This window comes from Phodopus roborovskii, unplaced genomic scaffold (genome assembly GCF_943737965.1).
Source record: "Phodopus roborovskii unplaced genomic scaffold, PHOROB, whole genome shotgun sequence".
Classification (NCBI taxonomy): Eukaryota; Metazoa; Chordata; class Mammalia; order Rodentia; family Cricetidae; genus Phodopus; species Phodopus roborovskii.
In genome coordinates, this window is record NW_026126525.1 from 13,822,462 (window position 1) to 13,845,639 (window position 23,178).

A 23,178-nucleotide genomic window follows, 5' to 3' on the forward strand; every position below is an offset into this window, starting at 1 on the left:
GCTGTGTGGCTGGAGCCGTGTTCAGCTTGGCTTCTCTATCCATTGATTAACCCTTGGCTTTTCCTCTAACTGCTTTGAAAAGGTTGAAGATCCTCTTTGCCTTTGGAATATAGTTTGTCTTCCCCTTAGCATTTTTTTTTTCTTCCTAGGTCACGCATGGGCAGTTTTCAGTCTTCCATCTGCTAGTTGAAAGAATGTATGTAAGCGATCTAGCAGACAGTTTCAGAGGGTTAGTCCATGACCATCATGGTGGGAAGGCAGGCATGTCACTGGAGCAGTGGCTGAGAGGTACATCATGATTCACAAGTTGAGAGTAGAGAAAGAGAGGCTAGGTCTGTTATAGCCTTTTGAAACCTCAAAGTCCACACCCAGTGACACACCTCCTCCCACAAGGCCACACCTCCTAATCCTTCCCAAAACAGTTCCACCAACTAGAGACCAAGCATTCAAATATATGAGTCTATGAGGGCCATTCTCATTCAAATCACTCCAGGGAGGAAAGGCTTATTTTGGCTCTTAATTCAGGGCATACAGAAGGGAGGCATGTCTGAAAGACCCTCCTCTCTGTGGCGGTGGGAGGCTGCTTGCTACGATCTTGGTGATAATGGGAGAGAGGTGAATACTGGTACTCATTGAAACCGATGCTAGTGAGGGTAGATGAAAAGCTTGTGGCAAGTGAAATTTTAATTCCTAAACAGATGGAAATGAGATTTCCAGTCTTTCCTCCTCCCTTTCTAAAGTTTATGAGCTGATATAATTAGGAAATAAATAAATGGGATATTTGCTTTCCAGCTAAACCCTATAAGAACACAATAACGCTCTAGAGTTATAACACCATTTAATTTTGATAAACTAGGAATCCACAAGCTCTCTACTCTCAGAAGGACATCTCTTCATCAGCTACTAAAAGCAGAGATGGCCAACACAAATGAATGCTGTGTCTATTCTGATGTATTCTTACCACAGGGACAAACAACCCAGCTACATTCTATGATTAATTTGGAATGCACTTTGCAATTAACTCAGACTTCAAAGACAAAAACTCCACTTAGAGTTAGAAGTTCAGCAGAGGCCATTTTGAATGATGTGACAGACAACAGAAGCCTTAAGATGTTCTGGGGGAGCGTTCATCATACATAGCATATTTCAACAGTACAGAACAGTTATTTTCTCTATTCCAAGATTCATTTCTGAGTAGTGGCTGGCAGTGGTTTGGTGGAGGTGGAATTAAACTGATTCTACAAAGGAACAAGTAGAACTCACACCTTTTGTGTAGCCTGTTAATAAGAACCCAGAGAAGGGCATGCAGACATGGTCTTTGGGTAGGCTGTACATTTAAACAGAGATGTTTAAGCAAAAATGAAGAAGTTATACTCCACATGGAGTAATACGTATTGGCCCTTTCACTATCCACCATGACTTACAGCCATGTTTACCTTTCTCTTGAAATGTACATGCTTGTGATAGCATAATTATATTGTATTTTGTTTTCTGTTAAAGGTGATATCTGTGTCTCTTCAGAACTTACATTTCAATCTTTGAAAGCTGCTTTGGGATTTCACCTTTTTATAAAATGAAAAGAAATATCAAGGAATAAAAGTAGCCTGAACCCCAGTAGAACTCTGAGAAGCCATGCTTGCGGTCTAAAGCACATAAAGTTATTTTTAATCAGTGAGCGAGGATATTACCATATAAGGGAGTTACATAATTCAGATACAAATTAATTAGAGCCTGTTATCTTCCAAAGCTCTACTTTCCATGCTAACTCTCTTTCTTGCCTTTCTCTGGCTTTGTCTCTGCGTTGCCTGAGTAACAATCCTGATCCATGTAATGAGCCAGGCTGTGTAATTTTCACTCCCACCATATCAGGGTCACAGTGCTAAGATTTCCTCTGAACCTTTCAATTGTAGGATACTAAATATTCTCCACTGTTCAGATATCATTCCTGTTTCTTAATATTAGAAATGAAGTCATTGAAATCCAGAGGCATGAAGTGAGTTGCTCCCATCCACAGAGGGTTTGACAGAGCCAGTCTCAGAAAGCTACCCCTCATTTCCTGTGCCATCTTCCTCTACTCTCCCCTCCACTCTGCCCATAATCTCCCCTACACTCTGCCCCTACACCCCCTCCATTCTGTATCCCTTCTCTACTGTGCACGTCATTCACAAGTTCTTTGCTTTTTCTTTCCTCACCATGTGTGAACAGTGATGTCTAGAAGACATTTATTTAACTTCTTATAAATACATTCTAAACTATAGGTACACAAGGGGACCTCCTGAACAGAACCCTACTTGTTCAGAAATTGAAATCACCAATTGACAAACTGGATCTCTTAAAACTAAAAAGCTTCTGCATGGCTGAAGAAACAACTGATCAAGGGAAGAGGAAGCCCACAGAATGAGAGAGGATATTTGTCAGCCATACAACTGGCAGAGGATTAATGTCCGCAATATAGAAAGAACTCAAAAAAATCAGCAAACAACAACAGAAGCAAAACAACAAAAACAAATGAGCCATTCAGAAAACATGCTTTGGGTCTGAACAGAACATTCTAAAAAGAAATAAAAATGACTAAGAATTATCTCAAAAAGTCCATGATCCCTAACAATTAAGGGAATGCAAATTAAAACAGCTTTGATATTTTATTGTACCCCAGTACAATAAATGGCAAAGACCAACAAAACAACTGACAATATATGCTGGAGGTGATGTGGAGAAAACTCGCCCCTCATTCACTCACAGTGCAAACTGGTCTGGTCATTCTGGAAATCAATGCAGAGAAACCTCAAAAAGCTAAAAATACCATATGATCACTCCTTGCCAAGTGACCATACTACTCCACATCTTACTTTACAGATACTTGCTCAGCCATGTTCACTGCTGCTCTGTTCACAAGAACTAGGATATGGAAACAACTTAAGTTCATTTCAGTATACATAAAGATAAAGAAAATATGGCACACATGTTTTATGGAATACTAATCAGCTGTAAAGAAAAATGATGTCAACATCAAGTGCTCAGTACTGAAGACACCATGCTCTTCAGACAGGACCAAAAAGATATGATTTAGATCTGACATGAATGCTTCCTTCTCAGGGACTAACTTTCATGGTACTAGAAGGTGAAATAGAAACTTTCAAGGAAGGAAGCAACCAATAGTCTTACCCAGATATAAAGTCTATGAACCACAACAATGACCAGCATTGCATGACAATCCTAAGGGTTCCATAGTGGCATGCGTGCCTTGGTGGTAATCAACAGCTTGCCAATTGGACCTAACACTCATTCAATAAGAAGGAAAACATGCCTGGTACTAGAAACCCAGCCAGCTTCCTGGGGCTCATGAAGTCATGGATCTTGAAGATAAACCTACAAACTACCACTTCACTAACTATATTCTAAATACTTACTTTTATGTCCACAGATACATGTAGTCTATACTCCTCATGAAGGAAACCTCCCTTTGCAACAGGTGGGGAGACCATTACAGAAAACCATGACTGCTCAAAATGCACAGAACGAGAGATCATGAGGAACCCATCCCAGCTGATACATCTGCAATACAGTTCCTGCCTATGGCTCAAGGATCATTGTAAGGCTGTAAAAAGTAGAAGAAGAAGTTTGCTGTGAGACTGTGTCTCTTGGAAATATCAGATGACACACCCATGAAGTCTGGTCAACATGGCTGCCTAAACAAGTCCTGAACAGGGACAGTAGCAATGGGCATGCAAACATGGAAGCAGGGGGAGTTCATGGGGCCTCAACCCTTGACAGAGAACTACAAGCGACAGGAGAATGCTGAGAGTGTTAGAAATGGTCTTCCACAATGAAGAGCCCCAGAAGTAGCTATATAATACCAAGTGATCAGCTCAGTAACATTATATGTACTGAGCATGTAATAGTTGAAAGAGAGAGAGAGTGAAACAGAGAGTAAAACAATGATTAAATTTGAGCTAGAGATAGAGGGGATTGCATGGGAAGAGTTGGAGGAAAGAAAGGTAATTTCAAAAATAAAAATTATTATAAAAACATAACACAAACACACAAACAATCTGTGTTTATTCTTTGACAACAGTTAATAGTATGACTTTCAAAAGGGATTTATACCCCATGCATGGTGTCTCCTGACTAGAGTATAAACTGGACTAGACCCCACTTAATACATCCTTTTGAAGTGATTCTGAAATTAGTTTAAATTAAATAGAGTACTAAATATTGCCACTGTGTTTGCTATAGCTTCATCCTATTATGTGTGTACCATATGGTTATGTGGCTTCCAATCTATTTTACCTTCCCAGCTTTTGGATAGTTAGCAAATCATTTAATTTCTCTATGCATAAGATGAAGACAATATTATTTCCTATCTGATGATTATAGTAAGGATGAAATAAACTACTATATACACAGCATTTTGGATGGTATCTGGCACACAGCCAATATGGTTATTTTTATAGTATAAGCCTTATTTTCTTAAGGCATCAATATCAGAAACATATTTACTTATGTTGTACTGATGTCATTTACTGATGTGTATCATATACATGCAAAAATAGAAATTAAAGCTTATGAAGTAATTTTGGATGCCAAAAGGCTGTCTTTCATGTCTCCACTGCTCAGACACCACTGACCTAATTCCTTTTTTTTTTTTTTTTTTTTTTTTTGGCTGTGTATTTTGTGTATTGCCTCCTACTGTATTTCCCAGTCTACTATCAACTGACAAATGACAACTTCTTTCCATGTATCGCTGTAATTCCTCATGTACTAATATGTCAACTTTTATCAACTTCAGTTGCCTAAAGTGCTGATAATCCCACAACATGTATCTTTGGTAATTAAGAATCTTTCATCACCCCATACCACTATAGTTATCCTCTAAGAATCTGTTGTAAGCTGGAACAAATTACATTTCATGTTCAGTGGCTAGGATTTTTCTTTTCAGTTGCTTGAATCTGAAGATGGAATTAGCTTTTTCAGTATCTTTGTTTGTTGCAGTGTTTGGTTTGCAGATGGAAATGCATGAAGGAATTTTATATTCTTCAGTTTGTCATTTGAGGATATACACATGGACCTAGTTATCACAGGGAACCAGTGACATTCCAGGAAGGGATGGGTTCTTCTGTATGTCACAATCTCCAATATGCTGCAGAGCAGATGTTTAAAGTGAAGGTTATCTTTGGGTTGTTCTTTCATGCTTCTTGTGTTATTTTTCTCAATTTTTTATGCGGTTATGAAAGTAGTTGAGGGATCTCCAAGATGATAAGCTACTGTGAAAACTCAAATTCATTCTTAACTGAAGCTTTGAAGTATTAATCACTTCTTTTTATTGTGAAGGGAACGAAAGTGCTTACCAAGTTAAGATAAAATGCATTGTTTTGATAAACATAAATTTATCATTGGAATCAAGAAATAGTTTGTTCCATAACTTGTATAAACCAGGACTTTAAAAAATTATTAGATATATATTGGGACAGTTCTAAGGTTATTCTAGAGTTCACTTACTGCTTCATAATAAAATTCTGCCATGTTGCTAAAAACATAAGGGTGAAAAGCATAAAGGAGGGTTGTTTCTGAGAATGACTTGGGAATAGCTGCTGAAGAAATTAAATTCAGGTGTGATCAAGAACTTTTAATAAGTCTACTTAAGGGTTAGTGGAGAAAAGAAAAGAAATTGCCCCACACCTAGAGTTGTTCCCTACAAGTATAGTCATTGGAGGACATCAGAGGGCTAGCCACTCCAGGTTGTCATAGCTCAAACCTGGGACAAAAGGCCAACAGTTTAGCATATCAAAGCATAAACATCCCTTAGTTTCTACATGTTTGGAGTCTTCCTGTCTGATATGTGATGCCTCCTACTCCAAATCCTCCAGTCTAGGGCCTGGGCTGCCCTTCTCACAGCCACTCTTCCTTATATGTCTCAGTCTGGCCATATTCACTATGGACTCACCCAGATGTCTCTGCCTGTAGCTGTGCTTTCCCTCATATCTACAATAAACCTCCTCCACCAACCTAGAAGCAGTCATGACCTCCTTTTTATTTCTCTTCTTTCATTCACAGGTCTTATCTTTGAAGAGTCCCCAAGTGTTAGCTTGCTCAGGCAAGTGGGAGTAAACCCTACCATAGTTGCTGATTTTGGTCCAGCGCTTTACTTTCCATTTAGTTTCTGCCCTATTAACAGTTATAGAGCCTGTTATTATATATTCACAATTCATTATTCATGCTTAGCCCATCTGGTTAGAGAATAATAGCATTAGAATAGGTTTCACTTTCAAGGTTAATGTATGATCATGGTTAGTTTTATGCCAGTTTGACCATGTATGGCTCCAGGGTTTTGGTCAAACACAAGACAGGTTATTGTGAAGGAGTATTTTTATAACTGATTATTATTATTAAAGTAGGAAAGCTCAAGTCAAGCAGATCATCCTTCATGACCCCTCTTCCTATCAGACAGGTCCCCTGACAAAGAAAGCAGTCTTCAAATGGTTTTCAGGTTCAAGACTGAAAAGAAATGCTGGCTTTCCTCTGAATATCTAGCCTGCCGGACTGCACATTTTAGGGCTTTTAGTCTCTATAGATATATGAGCCAATTTTCTTCTCTTCCAGAGATCTCTGGTTCAAATAGTACATGAACATTCATTCACTAGTTATGACTATATATGGTGAAATTTTTATCTTTAAGTGGCCACCCACTCTGCTTTTCTTTAAGAAACACTGTTGAGCTCTCCTTCCTGATATCCCTACACATGAGAAGTAGCCTCCTGCCTCACTTCCATATCCCAAAGCTACTCTGGCTCCTATGCCATGCTCACCATGGTGACATATCCTCAGATGACAAGCCCACATAAATCCTTCCTCCATTAAGTTGCTTCTGGTTGGCTTTTGGATCTGAGGATGAGCAACAGAGTCAATTGAGGCGTGAAAAGAGAAAGTATGGAGAAAGTGCTCAGTGTTACTGGAAGGTTTGGGGAGCCTCACACTGGGTACCATAGATTACTGTAGAAATCAGGGTTCTCTTCCATAGGTTCCTAGTCTCACTAATAGAAGAACTGAGCAAACATACTTAAGAGGGAGCTTGATGACTATTTCCTTTGAGTCATAAAATAACATGGAAATAAACTTGTAAATCTCCATAACACCCTGGAGGATGGGGAGGGAGAGGAGGAAGAAAAGCATGCTGTTCATAAGCACCATATGACAGAGGGAGAGGGAGAAGGAGAGGGAAAGCAGCTTCCCCAAAAGAGTAGAAATGCCCAGGTCATCAGAAAAGGCATGGCCTAGCTCTGGGAAAAGGAAAAAAGAAAAAGAAAAAGAAAAAAAAAAAAAAAAAAAGAAAGAAAAAAAGAAAGGAAAAACAATGCTCTTTTGGGTAGGCTTCACCAATTGCTTGGGGGAGAGGTTTCTGGGAAGGAAAGTATGTTATGTCACTTGGCTAATTATTCCTCCTATCCTTTTAGCTTGGCTTTAGGTGAATCACCCTTCCTGAGGGCTCCTCTCATGACCAAGTATTGGGGAAGCCCAGCTGAATTAACTCTAAAGGGAGGGGACTGAAGTGTGTAACATTCTGAGCTTGGGAGCATATCAGAATGATGCATTGTCTCTTACCTTACCCAAGTAAGGCAAAGTCAGAGGTCAGTTTGGTTCTTTTGACCAGGATGAAATAATATTCCATTGACAAGTCTCAGTGAGCTCTGATATCTAACTTGAGTGGCTTCCAAGTCTATGGCAACAAAGTGTGTTATATACTTGTATAAAAATAGCCTTATGAAACCCAGTATATGCACAATATATATATGCTAATTTAAAAATATTATTAATAATGAAAATTGGTACTTGAAAGTGGGTCTGGTGTTGTGATTGGCCTTGAAACCTGGTTTGTAGACTTTTAGGAGGGAAGTAGGGTCTGGAGCTGCACATACAAGCAACTCTAGGACTCGGGAAGTAGAGCTTTTTGCTTGCTTATCAGTTGAGACAGTGTCTCACTGTGTGCCTCGACTATCCTGGAACTCTCTATACAGAAGGTAGTCCTTGAACTCACAGAGATAAGCTCACTTCTGCCTCCTGAGTTCTAGGATTAGAATTGTTAGCCACCATACTCAGCTGTAAGTGGAGCTCAGTGGGATATTCTCATGGGAGTGTTGAAGACTAGAAGACATAAGGCATGTGGATAGGGAAGTCATGTTCATGAGAGTTCTAAGGGGGAAAACAATTCTTCCAGGAATTATGCTAGAAGCCATTTGTGTTATATTCTGGTAAAGAAACTGGCTACAACTCCATCCATGACTTAATAATACTTTTGAGTGAGACTGAACTCAGCAGCAACAGAGTTTGAAACTGTTAAAACTATGGTCAGTTTCGAAGCGAGACTAAATGTATTTTGCATTATAACAGAGTTATGAGTCGGTGGGAGTCAGGGGCAGAATGCTGATTTGAAAGCTAAATACTCTTACAGGCTCACGTGCTGGTGATGCTGTTTCTGAGCTTGTAGAACCTTGAAAAGGTGGAGACTCACTAAAGAAAGTGGGTCGTCAGGGCTGGAATCTGAGGTTTTAGGGCTAGGCTGTGGTTGAGAACAAACAGCCTGTGTTCCTGATACTATGGCCAAGAGCAGCAGCTACCACTGTCTTTTGTTTTGTGAAGGATTATTCTCTCCCTTAAAAAAGCAAAAAGTATAAAGACTATAGTGGTTGACTCACTTCAAAAGCATATGTTTTGTGCTGGTTTGGTGAATTCTGCCTGCAACCCTAGAATTCTGGAGTCCGAGGCAGGAGGATTGGAAGCTTAAAGTGATGCCAGTCTAAACAGCAGGAATTCCCCTCCCTGACATACTATATAGAATTAAATATAGTAATAGATGTATAAATACATATATACTTTAATTTTATACTTATATTTACTTATATCAAAAGTTATAAGAAGTTACTACTAGAAATTAAAATATGTGTCTTTTTAAAAATAACTTTTCAACTTTGCACATATATGTTAAAAGGACATTAAAGGCACTAAATTATCCCCCTCCTTCTTTGCCTACTCTGTATTTTGTATCAATTCTGTAATAGTATTTAAAGTATGTTTGTAATCTCTGACCTTCTCATGGCCTAGTAATGGAAAAGAACACATTTAATCATATTTATTTCTCTTATTTGTCTTTAATTCAGGAAGTATTTGGGTGGAAATATGGAACTCCTAGCAAAAACACTTAAAACCTTTGATTCTATTCATAACACACATGTTCACTGAATTGTTATCATACCCTTGACTCCAAAATTTGCTTATGCTGAGCCATAGAAACTGTCTCCTATTCAGCCTTTGTCTGATTTACAACAATAAAGACTTTACTCCTGAGTCCATCCAATTCCAGAGAAACTCCACTGACGCACATAGAACTACTGACATTGAGAAAAGGACACATGGGTAAATGACCCCAGACTCCAAATGCTGCCAAGGCATCACTGAAGCAACTAAAGGAGTATGCTTCCTTGGTGCTCTCAAGTGTGAGTGTGATCACTCTTCCATGGGGACCAGGGGATGCTCAAGTAGAACCCCCAAACAATCTTTCAGAGGAAAGAAAGAACTATCAATAATTGGTAAGTCTAGGGTCAGTCAAGTGTACCATTTGTAAGGACAATTCTTGCGTGATAAGGGTTACAAAGTTCTAATTCCAATTATAGCTAGGAAATATGATCACCAGGTTGGAAGCAGAGGAAATTAGGTCTTTTCTTTCTACAATACAGAAAGGCTAAACTTGTATCACAGCTTTAAGATTACAAGAAAAGTCACAACTGGAATTTAAAAAAAGAATCAACAGTATTTATCATTAATTTATCATTAATACAAGGATAGAAACAGATCAACATAGTAAGATTATAAAGTAGTTTGGTTACATTACTATAGGATTTTAAGAAGCATTAGCAGACATAGTTCAGTGGTGAGGAACATTGATTCTTCTCCCAAAGGACCTGGGTGTCATTCCCAGCACCCACATGGATGCTCACAACCATCTGTAATTCCAGTTCCAGGGAATCTGATGCCCTCTTCTGCCTCCATGGGCACTACAAAAAATGGTGCACAGACATGCAGGCAAAACACCCATATGCATACTTCTCTTTAGTTAAAAAAATGTATGTATTAGCAGGTAATGTTATTCATGTGTGGTTTATTATTGAAAACATTTTTCTAATCCCAAATATGTGGCTTTGTGGTGGTGGTTTTTGCCTTTCTAAATCTAAGCCACATTATTAAACCACTCACAAAAAGAATGTTCTATGGAAGTTCAATGAGGTAGGATGAAAGTAAATGAAAGATGATGAGTGAAGCATAATATTTTATTAATTATAGTAAGTACAGTGTAGGTTTCTCTTTGGAGCCAGATGAGGCAGCTTCTCTGGATATCTGTGGGTGAGCAACAAGATTTGTGTTAGGATAATGCTTTGACTTGTGTCATTATGAAACTCGTCTTGTAATATGTGGTTCACTGAGGGTCATTCCCGCAAGGACATGATGTTCTGTGCGAAGTTTGAAACCAGTAATCTTAATGGTACATAAGATGGTGGAATTGAAATGTCGTCTGAATGAGATGCCTAGGAAGAAGTAGACTACCAGGCTGACTTATCTACCCACTTTAGATTTTCTGTTGTTTTTCTTAATTCAGCTATTACCTCAATATTTGTACTAATCCAGTGGATTCTTAAGGTCATCTTTTTGTTTGTTATTTTTTATAAACATGATTATTGCATAATAAAATATTTTGTAATATAAGTAATCATAGTTCAGTAAAACTGGCTAAGTAGATACAGATTATGAAAAAACTAAGGAAGATATTCTGAATTCGTCAGCTGTGGTGTGAATAAAGTGTGTGATTTTATAGGAGTTTTGTTTTGATAGAGGAAATAGGAAGTACATACACATATGATTTAAGAAAGTTGCAAGGGTTACAATTAACATGAAGTTGACCAAGGATATCTGTGAACTTAAAAACATGGAGTCTTGAGTGACCTAGAGAAAGCAGCTATCGACTGTAGCTAGCTCCTCATCTAGGATGAAACCCAGGATGAAATTTCTCTCATCCATTTGCATGGCAACTGGTGCTGTCATTGTGTAGATCTTGTTTAGGTAACATAGAGATTTCATGGGTATAGATTCCTTGTCATGTGCAGAAGCCTCTATACAGCAGCAGGCATCCTGGTCCTTCGGCTATTATGGTCTTTCTCCCTCTTCCATGATTTTTCCCTGAGTCTTCAGTGTACTGGTTGTGTTACAGATATGTCAGTTGGGCACTTTATTCTCTGTATTTTGGTCACTTGTAGATCTTTGTAATAGCCTCAATCTACTATATAAAAAGTTTATTTAATTGAGGACTAAGAGCCACACTTCTATGTGGGTATCAGGATAAGTATTTAGAGTATTATATACTATAGAGTTTTAAGAAAATATGGCAATAATAGGTTCTTTTCAAGGGTTTATGACCTCTGCAGCAATAGTTAATTGGCTAGATTTATAGTTCCAGATATGAATTCCCTTTTATTGAGCAGAACTTTAATTTATTTGACAATATTGGTTATCTCCAAGATAGAAGTGACATTATTGCTCAATTGGAGATGTCTTGCTGGGCAGGACTTTTCTTTTCTTTTTCTTTCTTTCTTTTTTTTTTTTTTTTTTTTTTTTTTGATTGCTTTTCTTCCTTGGCAGTTTACATAGCACTTTCCAATGCTATGAGAACTGTCCTCAGGGAAGAGGATTCCTGGTCAGTTGGTCAGTTCCAGCTCAGTTCATCCAAGTCCTGTATCTGGGTGTCTTACGTCTTCAGCAGTATAGTCTGACCTTCCAGTTCTAAGGAGGAACCAAAGACAACACCAATCACCTTTAGTGTTTGGGGGAATCTCTTGAAGCCCCTAGCCAGCAGCTTGAAGGGAGGTTTCCCATGACTGTCATTTGGGTTTTGTTAGCCTATGACTTTGAGGGAGATTACCTCGTATTGCTTTATGATCCATGGGTGAACAATCTAACTGAGAGGCTTAGTTGGTTGCAGAATAGCTAGCAGTACCACTCTGGGAGTACTGGGACTATTCTCCTCTGCTTTGGAGAACAAAGCAGGTCTTGTGTAATCACTGGTCAGTGGCCCTGCTTTCTAAAATCTCAGCCATCCTGGCAATTTTCTCATGGTCGTGTCCTAAGAGTATGAATTATGAAATGAATCCATTTGTAGCACTTTATCTGTCACAAATGGCCATCTTGGTACTACGTGCTTATCTCTCTGTGGTCTCAGCAGCCACTGAAGTTCAGTAAATGTTTCTGAGGCATCCATTCAGACCGGCTGCTGGATTCCTCACATGCTCCTTTACTTCCCGGCACACTGGCTGCTGTTTTAAAGTATTCTTAGACTTCCTTTCTTCCTGACCCAACATTTTATTCTCCTCCATCTCCAATCTCTTTCAGCTTAGTCTCCAGTTACTCCTCTCTCTGTAGTTCCATAGTCTTTGCTGATTCTCTTTTTCATGATTTGCACCTTTCCTCTTTTTCCTGTATGCCTGTTAATCACATTGCTCTCTTATTCTTTCATTTGAATACATATAAACTCTTAGTTTCTATCTCTGTCTGTCTCTCTGTCTCTGTCTTTATCTGTCTCCTTCTCTCCCTCTCTTCAGGGTCTCATATAGTCCAGGCAGATTGGCTTCAAAATTACTGTGTATCTGAGGCCAGTTTTGAACTCCTGCTCTTCCTGTCTCTACTTCCTAAATATTTCGTTTTGTTTTTCTATGTTTGTCTTTTAATTTTGTTCTCTGTACCATTCTCTGTTGCCTGCTATTTTCACATAAAATCCACATTAGACAAATGTATTATATGGGACCTTCAATGTGGTTTATAACCATTTGATGTGTTGATTCCTTAAAGCCAATCTGGATATCATCCTGAATGGTTAATTTTGCCAAAAAGAAATGCCATTGATGATTTCTGTTAAAAACAAAATCTTACAAACAACTGGTTTTAATTGGATGAGAACTGAGTAAGGGCTCTAATTAAGTATGATACACTAGTTTTAAGTAAAAATCCAAACTACAAAAAGTAGAAAATCGTATGTGCAAAAAATAATATGGCATGAAAATATACATGAAGAATAAAATAAGGCATGAATTACTTTGGCAAGATCCTTCCTTTTCTATGTATTCAGAGCTGGTGCTCAGAAACTCCCATCAAATACTGGTTCAGTGAGCAATGTCCTGGTTCAGGGAGTGTTGTCCTTTGAAAATGAGCCCACTTTCCTTTCTTCCTGTACTTCAAGTTGAAAAGATCAAAGTCAAAATAGATGCTCAAATTAACTGTAAGACAAATACACAAAACCAACTGTACCAAACAAAAGATACAACTGTTGTTCTAAAGACATCTTTCTCTCTCAAGGTGTTTTGTTTCCTTTTGCCCACTTCCAGTTTATTCGTCTCCTTGCTTGTTCTTTATTCATGCAAACTATCTCAGCTGTTTCTGGTGTTTGTTGGGAAGTAAACCTCTTTCTTAATATATCTAACCATTTGGTGTCACTGTTCACTTCGGGTATTGCTTGGTCTGACTAGAACACGAGCCATTTGGTTAGAAAAGCTGTCCCATTTGGAAAGGAGCAACCAAGCAGGGAGGAACTAAATTGTTTTTCTTTGTCTGCCTGCCATCCAAGTCTTTGCAGTCATTGCCAGTGATTTGCAGGGAGAAATGCAGGGCTTGTTTGGCTGTCAATGAGCAGGAGGGAGGGGATCAACTATTCTTTATATGATGGACTCAGTTACCAAAGGCTGGTGGTGAGCACTGGTGCTAATGCTTCAGGATGCAGCCCAGGATGTCAGAGGAAGGGAAGCCCTGTAATTATAGGTCTGTTAGGCAAAGCTCGTATTCTTTGCTGTATCTTTGGCATTAAGAGTCCCTGAGGACCACCATTCACTGAAGCAGAATTTGGGTCCCTCAGCCAACATGGGTGAGATAAAAAATAAGTAAGAATTTGCTTGAGTAATTTTCTTGAGATGACCTTGAATTTCTAGCACCAATATAATGTGGGAGTATATTAGCAGGATGATGGAAATAATTGACAACATGGATGGAATGAATCCTTACCCAAGAGAGGTTACTGAAGAAAAACAGGTCCTGTGGCAACTGAAGAAAATCACATGAGCTCTAGAGATCTCTCTAAAACACAGAAAGGTCGTGCATATGAACTGTATAAGTTTTGTTAGGTGCTAAGGGTTTATTATACCTATATTAATATTGATATCTACATACATTTCCAGATTTATTGCAGAAATCAATGACACAACTGCTATGTAAACAATCTAGTGCTTTCAGGATTATGACTTTCCTAGAGAAAATGAAAATGAATTAGAATACTACTGTAGGAAGAAATTGCCCTTTTATTTATCTTCATGATTTGACTATTGAGTAGCTATATTACTATGCAAAGGACTTTAAATACATGGTACCATTTAATACTTCCAAACAAATGTCTGAAGCAACACACTTTTACCACCTCCATTCTCTGAATGAAGAAATTGAGGCACAGAATGTTACTGTAATAGTTCACCCAAGGTTATAGCTGGAAGATGGCACAACCAGGTTCAAAGCCAGATGCCAGTCAGTGTGTTCATTCTGCTGCTCAGGTCATGTCTGATATGGGTGCAAATAGGAAATATAAAGCTACCTTCCCTTAAATCTGTTAGTTATATATAGACCTATATTTGAAAGAGAATAGTGAACAATTGATAATTCCTAAGAAACTGATGAGACACTGGGGAAACCATTCCCGGCACAGAACTTTGAAAGGCATAAGCATGTCTACAATGTAAAGCCATTTTTAGGCAGATAGAAATCAGCAAGGGAATATATAAAATGTTTACAGAGAGCAACTCTTGTGCTAGATCCAAATTAATCATCCTTCTTGGGTTTGAAACACTCTGCCAACTACATGAACGTATTCAAGTGTTTTCATTTCTAGGAGCTTCATTTTTCTTGTCTGTCAACCGAGGATGATGACTGTTCATCCATCATGAGGTGGCTATGACAATAAAAGAAGATGATGTTGCATATGATGGCCCTTTGATAGAGTAAGAAGTTGTCACATGTTACCGTGCTAGCTCTTGTCATCATTAAGACCACTGCTATCTCACTTAATTCCCTACAGTTTTTACCAAATTACTTATGAGCTGCCAGGCTGGATTCTAAATTCTTTAGATGCTAACTCACTTCACAGCGTGATCCACACAGCGGACTTTGTGAGCACTTTTACTTTACAAGCGAGGGCGCTGAGGAGGTGTCTAACTGTAGCATGTCTGCCCTGGAGTCAACTTTAGAGCCACTGTCCCAAGCCTCACAGCTGCTATAAGCCATCTTTCCAACCTCAGACTGCTAGAAATGGCCAGAAATGGAATTCAGACTAGTATTTCCCCACTCTATGTCTAGACTGCATTTTTTTTTTTTGGGGGGTATAATTTGGGACTGATGAGAGCTAAAGAATCGAGAGCAAAATTCCACTTAACAATCAGAGAGGCACTATGCCTGCAGGCCAGCACATCAGGTCTTCTGGCCCAGTTGGACTCCTCTGGAAAAGAATTAAGTTGCAGAAGAAAATCAATGAATTAAGCATGAGAAATAAGCAAGACAATAAACTATATTAACTAAATAACATAAAAATGAACCAAAGCAAATCTAAATGGTCAGGTTATCAAATTGAATCCTAAAGGCTCACTTAAAAGGCAAGAGACCAGCAACAAAATAATTGAAGTACATTTGACATTATGCATTGTTTTTCTGATGATTTTAGATAGGAACATTTACTAAATTCTAATTATCTTACCAAGAGACAAAATAATTTAGCATTTGGTTTCCTTGATTTCATTTATCATTTAAATCTATTTTTATTAATATATGAAAATGTTATCTATTAATAGGGTACTGTATAATATTCTTATGCACATATCCACTGAGTAATGTTTAAATCAAGTTAAACATGTTTCTTTCTCTTCAAATAATTATTATTTCTTCATGGTGAAAACTTTGAAATTTCTGCCTTCTGGCTTTTGAACTGGCTTCTGCATTTCTATCTATAATTGCCATATTGGGCTGCACTACACTAAAACTTACTCCTATTTAATAGTATGGCATCCACCTTGTCCCATCATCTGGCACATTATCCCCAGTACCTGGTAGCCACAACTCAAGTTCTGCAAGGTCTCCATTTGTTTTTCTTCATAGAGGATTTTCTAAGCACTTTGTACACATCCCCTCTTTGAATATTCAAAGTCCAGTCATTCAGCAAGTCTTTATTAAGGGCCTACTGTGTTCCAGGCACTCTTTTTCTGAGGTAGGGTTTTTATCAGTGTACAAGCCAAAGATGGAACTCTGATGGTGTTTATCCTATGAAGCTAACAAGAAAAGTTTAAAAATCAAACAAAGGAAACAGAACAAATGTTACAAAACGTTGTGGTTTGGCAAGCTGACCTCTAAGGATGAAGTCAGGGGCAGAAGCCCAGTGGTAGAGGAGAATGGACTTGGAAGAAACGTAGGTCAGCTTCTCAGACATGGAAGGTTGATTTTGGAAGAAGAGAAGGGCACCCAAACCAAAATTCCTTGTGATCATCTGTAAACAGGAGAGGCCAGATATTAAGAAAGAACTGGAAGCAGAGATTCAGGAATGAATATTCTTTAGGAAAGAGATAGTTGAAACAATGGTGTTTCTAACCTGAATGAGTCAAAGTATGAGAGAAAGGCCAAGGGGCAGAGGACCGATGTTGGAGAAACAAAGTGTATTTTAGTGATGAATGATGCTATTCAAGAGAAACAGGGTATTCCCGGGAAGATGCAGAAGTGGCAGGGGCCATGAAATAGTGCTCAAAGGCAGTAAAGACAAAATAAGTATTATTGTTTTACTGAGAAAATGGCAAATACTGGAAGAAACTGAGCAGTAGGCAGGAAATGGACAGAGCAAGCACAAGCAGGCTGAGCTAGGACACTGCTAGCCTGGGCCATAGTGCTGACTCTAGAGTAATGTGGCACCATTGTGCTCACACATGACTATGGAAACAGGAGCTCAACCAGGGAAATTCCTAGTGAAACATATCCACTCTCATACACAGCTCTTCATTTTCAAAGTATGGCCATACACTTAGACAAGACTTTGTTATCCATTTTGAAAATGAAAGAAAAATCTGAGTCTTCCACTTTGAAAGCTGCAGGTTCACATCCATCTTTATGAAGAGATTTCTTTTTGCTGTCATTCAGGAGGGGAAATGCTCCCTTGGTTTGGAGGTTTGAAGCAGAGGAGAAAACGGATTACACTCAGTCACAAAGCTGTATCTGCATTAGGAAAATATCAGTTTGGCAGGAGAGATGCAATAACTTGTCAAGCAGATTAATCTCAGGGATGGAAAGTCCTAACCAGGCAGTGAGAACGTTCATGCATCTCCCAGATAGATAGGTTGGCTGTGACCCTGCAGCCGCTGTGGGAGTGAAAAGAGTCGCTGACACGCTGTAAAAGCTTAATATGTGGAAACCATGATGAGCGTGTGTGATTAGGTTTGTTCAATATTGGCTCATGCCTATTTTATGAATGTATCAGAATGATCTGAAAGAAAGAAAAAGAAAATCAAAGCTCGTTTAGAGACTACACACTTAGTGTAGTTTTCACACAATATATTTTGATCATATTTTCCCTCTTCCAGTGCCTCCCAGACCCTCCTCACCTCCGTCCCCACAAACTCTACCTTCTCTCTTTAAAACAAACAACAAACATGAACCAAAAAGAAAAAAGAGAAAAAGAAGTGCACATACAAGCACTACAAAAAATATTCCTCACCCAAATCCTATAAATCAAAACAAGCAAGCAAAAAACTGTTAAGACAACAAAATGCCAGAACGAAACAAAACAAGACACAAATTATATGAAAATATCACTGAGTTCCGTTGTGTTGGCTAGCTACTCCTGGGTATCGGGCCTGGAGTATGGTTAATATACTCAGTAAGACTCTGCTTTTCTTTTGCCAGTGGGTATCTACTGCAGATAGCGTCTTGGTTATGAATCCCTTGTCCATTGCTCCATCTCAATGCTGAGACCGTGTGTGGCTTTGAACTTGTAAAGGTCCTTTACATGCTGCCACTGTATGTTGAATTCAAAGTGAGTCCGTCCTGTTGTGTTTGGAAGACACTGTTTCCTTGGAGTCATCCATCCCCTTTGGCTCTTGCAATCTTTTTGTTTCCCCTCCCACCAGACCCCTGCACTTTGAAGGAAGTAGCTTTGATGAGGACACCCACTTAGTACTGAGTGTTCCAAAGTCTCTCACTCTCCACTCTTGTCTCTGTATTGTTCCCATCCACAACAGTAGGAAGCTTCTTTGATGATGTCTGAGTAAGGCAGTAATCTATGGGTATAACAGAATGTCATTAGGAGTCATTTGATTGCTATATTCCTTTAGCAGAGTAAAAGCATTAGGGTTTCCCCTAGGCACATGACCTACCTTGTCTCAGGTTCTTGGATACTTGCGTCAGGTATAGGTGGCATTTTGTTTGCCTCCCTGTGTAGCTATGGCTGGCCTGAAACTTACTATGTAGACCAGGCTAGCCTCAAACTGACAAAGCTCTACCATCCTCTGTCTTCCATGCACTCCGATAAAGACTTGTACCACCATGCCCTACAACTACATCGGCATTCCTTTAAGCCCTCTCCAATGTGTATGCATGGCTAGAAAAGCACAGGAATTCTCTTTCTCTTTCCTACTATCTTCAAAATAGAAGGAAATGGTAGGAAGAAAGTTCCCAGCAACCCACAAGTAAGCTCAATCCCCACCCCTAAGCTTGAAATGACATCCCAGTTTAAAGTATCCTCAGATGGGAGCATCCTGATAATGTTCTGAAATTGTTTTCTCACATGGAAACCTTCAGGAGATGTGTTTGCTGATACACTCCCCAAAAGCTGTGTTTGAAATCCTGGTGTAATGACCAGGACTTGGTATAAATGGAGAGGGTTCCAGGACACTGGAAAGTTAGGCTCAGGTCTATCACTTTGTGGTTAGAATCAAGGTCTGGGAATCCCAGTGACATTAATGGGGTGCTTTGGTGGTCATAAGTAGTCACAAAACAGAGCCAACACAAGGGCACAATGCATGTTCCTGTATTTTTCCTCAGCTGTGAGAGCTGGTAACATACCATAGAGAGCAAATGGCTGAACCAAAGAGACTGACTTATAATGCAAACTATGCTCACACTGATTAGGAACTAACCATAGCCCAATTCCTACTTACAGACAAGTTGGGAACCTTAAATTGCAATCTGTGGCATTGACACATTGTAACATAATATACGCCGTGTCTCTGGCTGATGTCATTTGAATAGTGAAGAGTGTGGGGCATTTCATCGAAACAAGACGTGTGTGTCTGGGTGCTGCCTGCTATAAACGTCAACTGCCACCACTTTATCACGTTGTAATATCTCTCCTTTCAAAATCTTAGACGAGTTGAGTACACCATCTGCTCTTTGTCTGTGTCCTTCCTGTGCTTCCCTTAATCTTGAAATGTATACAGGACTCTTTAAAACATTTGCCACACACTTAGAGAAGCATCTGGTTAGAAAATGGTCCTGTTTTCTGTATTTGTTTCCAGTTTTCTGATTCGTGCCATGTTTCTTGTGAATCTAGTTTTGTTAACTTTGGGATAAATGCTTTTACTTTTTTTTTTTTTTTTTTTTTTTTTTTAATAGCAAGACTAACGACTCAAAGTGAGTTGCTCAGGGTTGTATAACAAATGACTCAGACTCAGGAAGGCTTGATTAATTTACCTGCTGTGTGAGCTGTGCAAGGGTTACCTGGAATTGAGTGTTTGTTTCTTTTGCTTGATGGTTTCAAGATGGACCTTGTCCCTTTAAGGAATCTTGGATACCTTGCATATTTGTTCAAACAACTGCTCAGGTTTCAGCAGCGATTTCATGATAGCTATAATTCACACAGCTCTCCTTCAGCAAACAAGGCAGCAACCTGTCAGCAAGACAGATCTCCCAAGGAGCTGGCAACCGAGAGCTGTAAAGATCTGACTCTCAGTGGGGACAGAACTGTCGGTCTGATGAGCTACGGTGGATTATTTGTTGCTAGCCACTTTTTTCTATTCTCATTTTCTTCCCTATTTAAATAGTATACATTCTAAATTATTGGAAATTTCAAGAAATGACTATCTTGCATCATATCCAAAAATAATGGCTAACACTTCTGTGCTTATGTGGGGGAAGCATTATAGCTTTACAGACATTGGCTTTTTCAACTCAAGTGATATGGCAATGAGACACACAGTGTCATTGTCCTCAACACAGACAGAATAAAATGGAGCCTTTGGTACTTGCTTGAAGTCTCTTGACTGACAGTCAGTGAAGCTGACACTGCCCAGGGTCAAACTTAACGGCCACACTGTCTGCACTTCCTGACCAATGTCCACACCTGCATAGCCTTCCTTTCATGGCGCTCTCCATCAGACTGGTAAAACAAATGAGATTTGAGTATGTTTGGTTACTGACTTTAAAGTTTGTTTACTTAGTCATGAAACTTCTTTACACTATTCACAAACTCTTTGAAGGCATCATTATGATAATTTTAATTCAATGGAACTGCTAAGGTTCTCTACTTCATATATTACCTTGTGGTGTCGTCTTTCTGGTCCCACCAGAAAGCAGAAATGATGCAGGAGAAAAGGTTGGGGTGTCAAGTAAGTGTGCAGTGCAGTAAAGCTATTGGCCTCTTTAATCTCCATTTTCCTTTCTGAAAAGTGGATCTATCTATCACCCCCATGCCTGCCTAAAACATACTGGCTTTAAATACCTTTTTAATTGAAATAGAAGTACATCACTTCCTTCCTCTCCCCCTCTCTCCAGCCCCTCCCAGCTACCCTTGATTCAACTCCTTCCATGCCACCTCCACTTTCAAGTTGATAGCCTCTTTTTCTTTATTATTGTTACATTCATGTAAATTTTTTTGTACGTATGTACATCTGTGTAGACACAAATACATATACAAATATAACCTGCTAAGTCCAGCATTGCTTGTGTATATGATTTCAAGGCTGACCACTCTGCATTGAACAGCCAATAAAGGGGCTCATCCATGGAAGAGCTAATCTTTCTCCCCACAGTCATCAGTTGCCTTTAATTTTTTATCTAGGGTGGGGCCCCTCAAGAATTTCACCTTCCAAATTAAAATATATCTATCAATATAGCCATTGTCCTGGTGTGGTTTGTGCAGCCATTTCTAGAAGGTAAGTGTTTTATAACAGGCTCTCAGAAGCTCTCCGACACTCTCTTCCTCCATGTTCCTTGAGTAATTAATGTAGGAGTTGTGAGGTAGATATATGTGTAGGGCCTGGAATCCCCACAATCCATTGACCTCTGCATGGTATCCAGTGTTGATTTTCTGTGATGTTGCAAAAAAAGAGGCTTTTTTGATAAGGGTTGGTAGTTTCACTTATCTGTGGGTGTAAGGATAAGATTTAGGATGTAGTAAGGGATTATGCAGTCTAGCAAAATGGTGGTAGTAGATTGTTTCCTAAAATCCGTCACCTCACCAGACTTGGGAAGCTGGCTAAGTGTCTAGTACCTGGCATGATTTCCCTTCTGTTGAGTGAGCCTTAAGTCCACTCAGACATCTGTTGGTTGCCACTGACATGTGAGTGCCCCGTAATGTACCTTGATACATGTCTTCTCCTGCTGGTACTTATTATGGTTTATGTCCCAGCTGGGTAGGAATGTTTAGTTGTTTCCCTCCCTTGGCAGCTTGCATACTATTTTCTGGAACCATGGAAGCTAGACAACAGAAAAGAGGGTCATGGTTAGATTCAGCTTGAGCCATCTGAGTCCTATGCTATAAGTGTGTGTCAGCATCTTCAGCATTAGGAGCCCACTCTCTACCAACCCCTGAAAAACAACTCAGGGTACAACTGTAATCTTAATTATTTTCACAGTCACTTCAACTATCCTAACCAAGGTTTCTTATGCCTAGTATGGACACACACACACACACACATACACACACACCCCTATCTACCTACCTACCTACCTTAAGGAAAATTAAGCTATTTTAGCAGACAATGCTCGCCACAAGAACTGTAAATTTATTACCACAGTTCTTTCTAAAATTGATTGCAGATATCAAAATCACATTGATACTTTTATAGGGAGAACCAATTCTTCAGTGTCTGCCATTTGAAATATCAGTAATAGTTCATCACATACTGACATTTTTGTAGTCTAATTTTTTTTCTTTCTTAATCCTGGGCTTCACATTTACATTGGGAATCTCAGACAGACCGAATGGTATGTCCAACTGTGGCAAAATACCTGTTCTGAAGATACCTCTGGGAATATGTGAAGAGAGAGCCTACATTTTGAGGAGATACTTTGCCAACTGCTCTGACTCCATTGTGCCCTGCCTAAAAGAAGCTGCCACACAAAATTTTACACTAAAAGTCTAGATAAAATATCTTTGAATTTTGTCTGCATACCCCTCTAGATTAGATATTGCTGCCAATGGGTTAATTGATGCAAAGATCCCTTCCATGAGGCGTGAGAGTCTGTGATATAAATCCCATCTGTTTCTGGGAGCAGTACATGGGTTTGGAAATATGATGTGTTGGCTTGACAATTGCTGAAAAATCCTTTTTAGAATGATACAGGTATGATTTTTAATAGTATCCAGATTTCTTTTTTCCACCATCTGATTTTAAATTAGAAACCACTCCAGCCCTATGTCTCAGATACAAAATTTGTAGCATCTCCTGACCAAAAGGATATGCCTTGCAGTCTCTAGTGGAGGAGATGAATGGTATGAGAATTGGAATATTACACTGAAGTTGCTCTTTAATGTTTTTAAATTATCACTTTATTTGTATTGTTGTTATGACTGCATGTATGTTTATGCACCACATGTGTAGAATGCCCATGGAGGCAATCACAGGGTGTAGTTACAGATGGTTATAAACCATCATGTGAGTGCTGGGAATCAAACCTGGGTCCTCTACAAGGGCAAGAAGTGCTCTTAACCACTGAACCATCTCTCCAGCACCCCTGCCCATACAGGGGTACAATTCCTCAGTTTCAAGTGGTTTCTAGGATATAAAGCAAGCACTAGACTTGTATAAACAGAATATACATGTGCCAGTTTTTATGTCACTCACAAATACCCAAGAT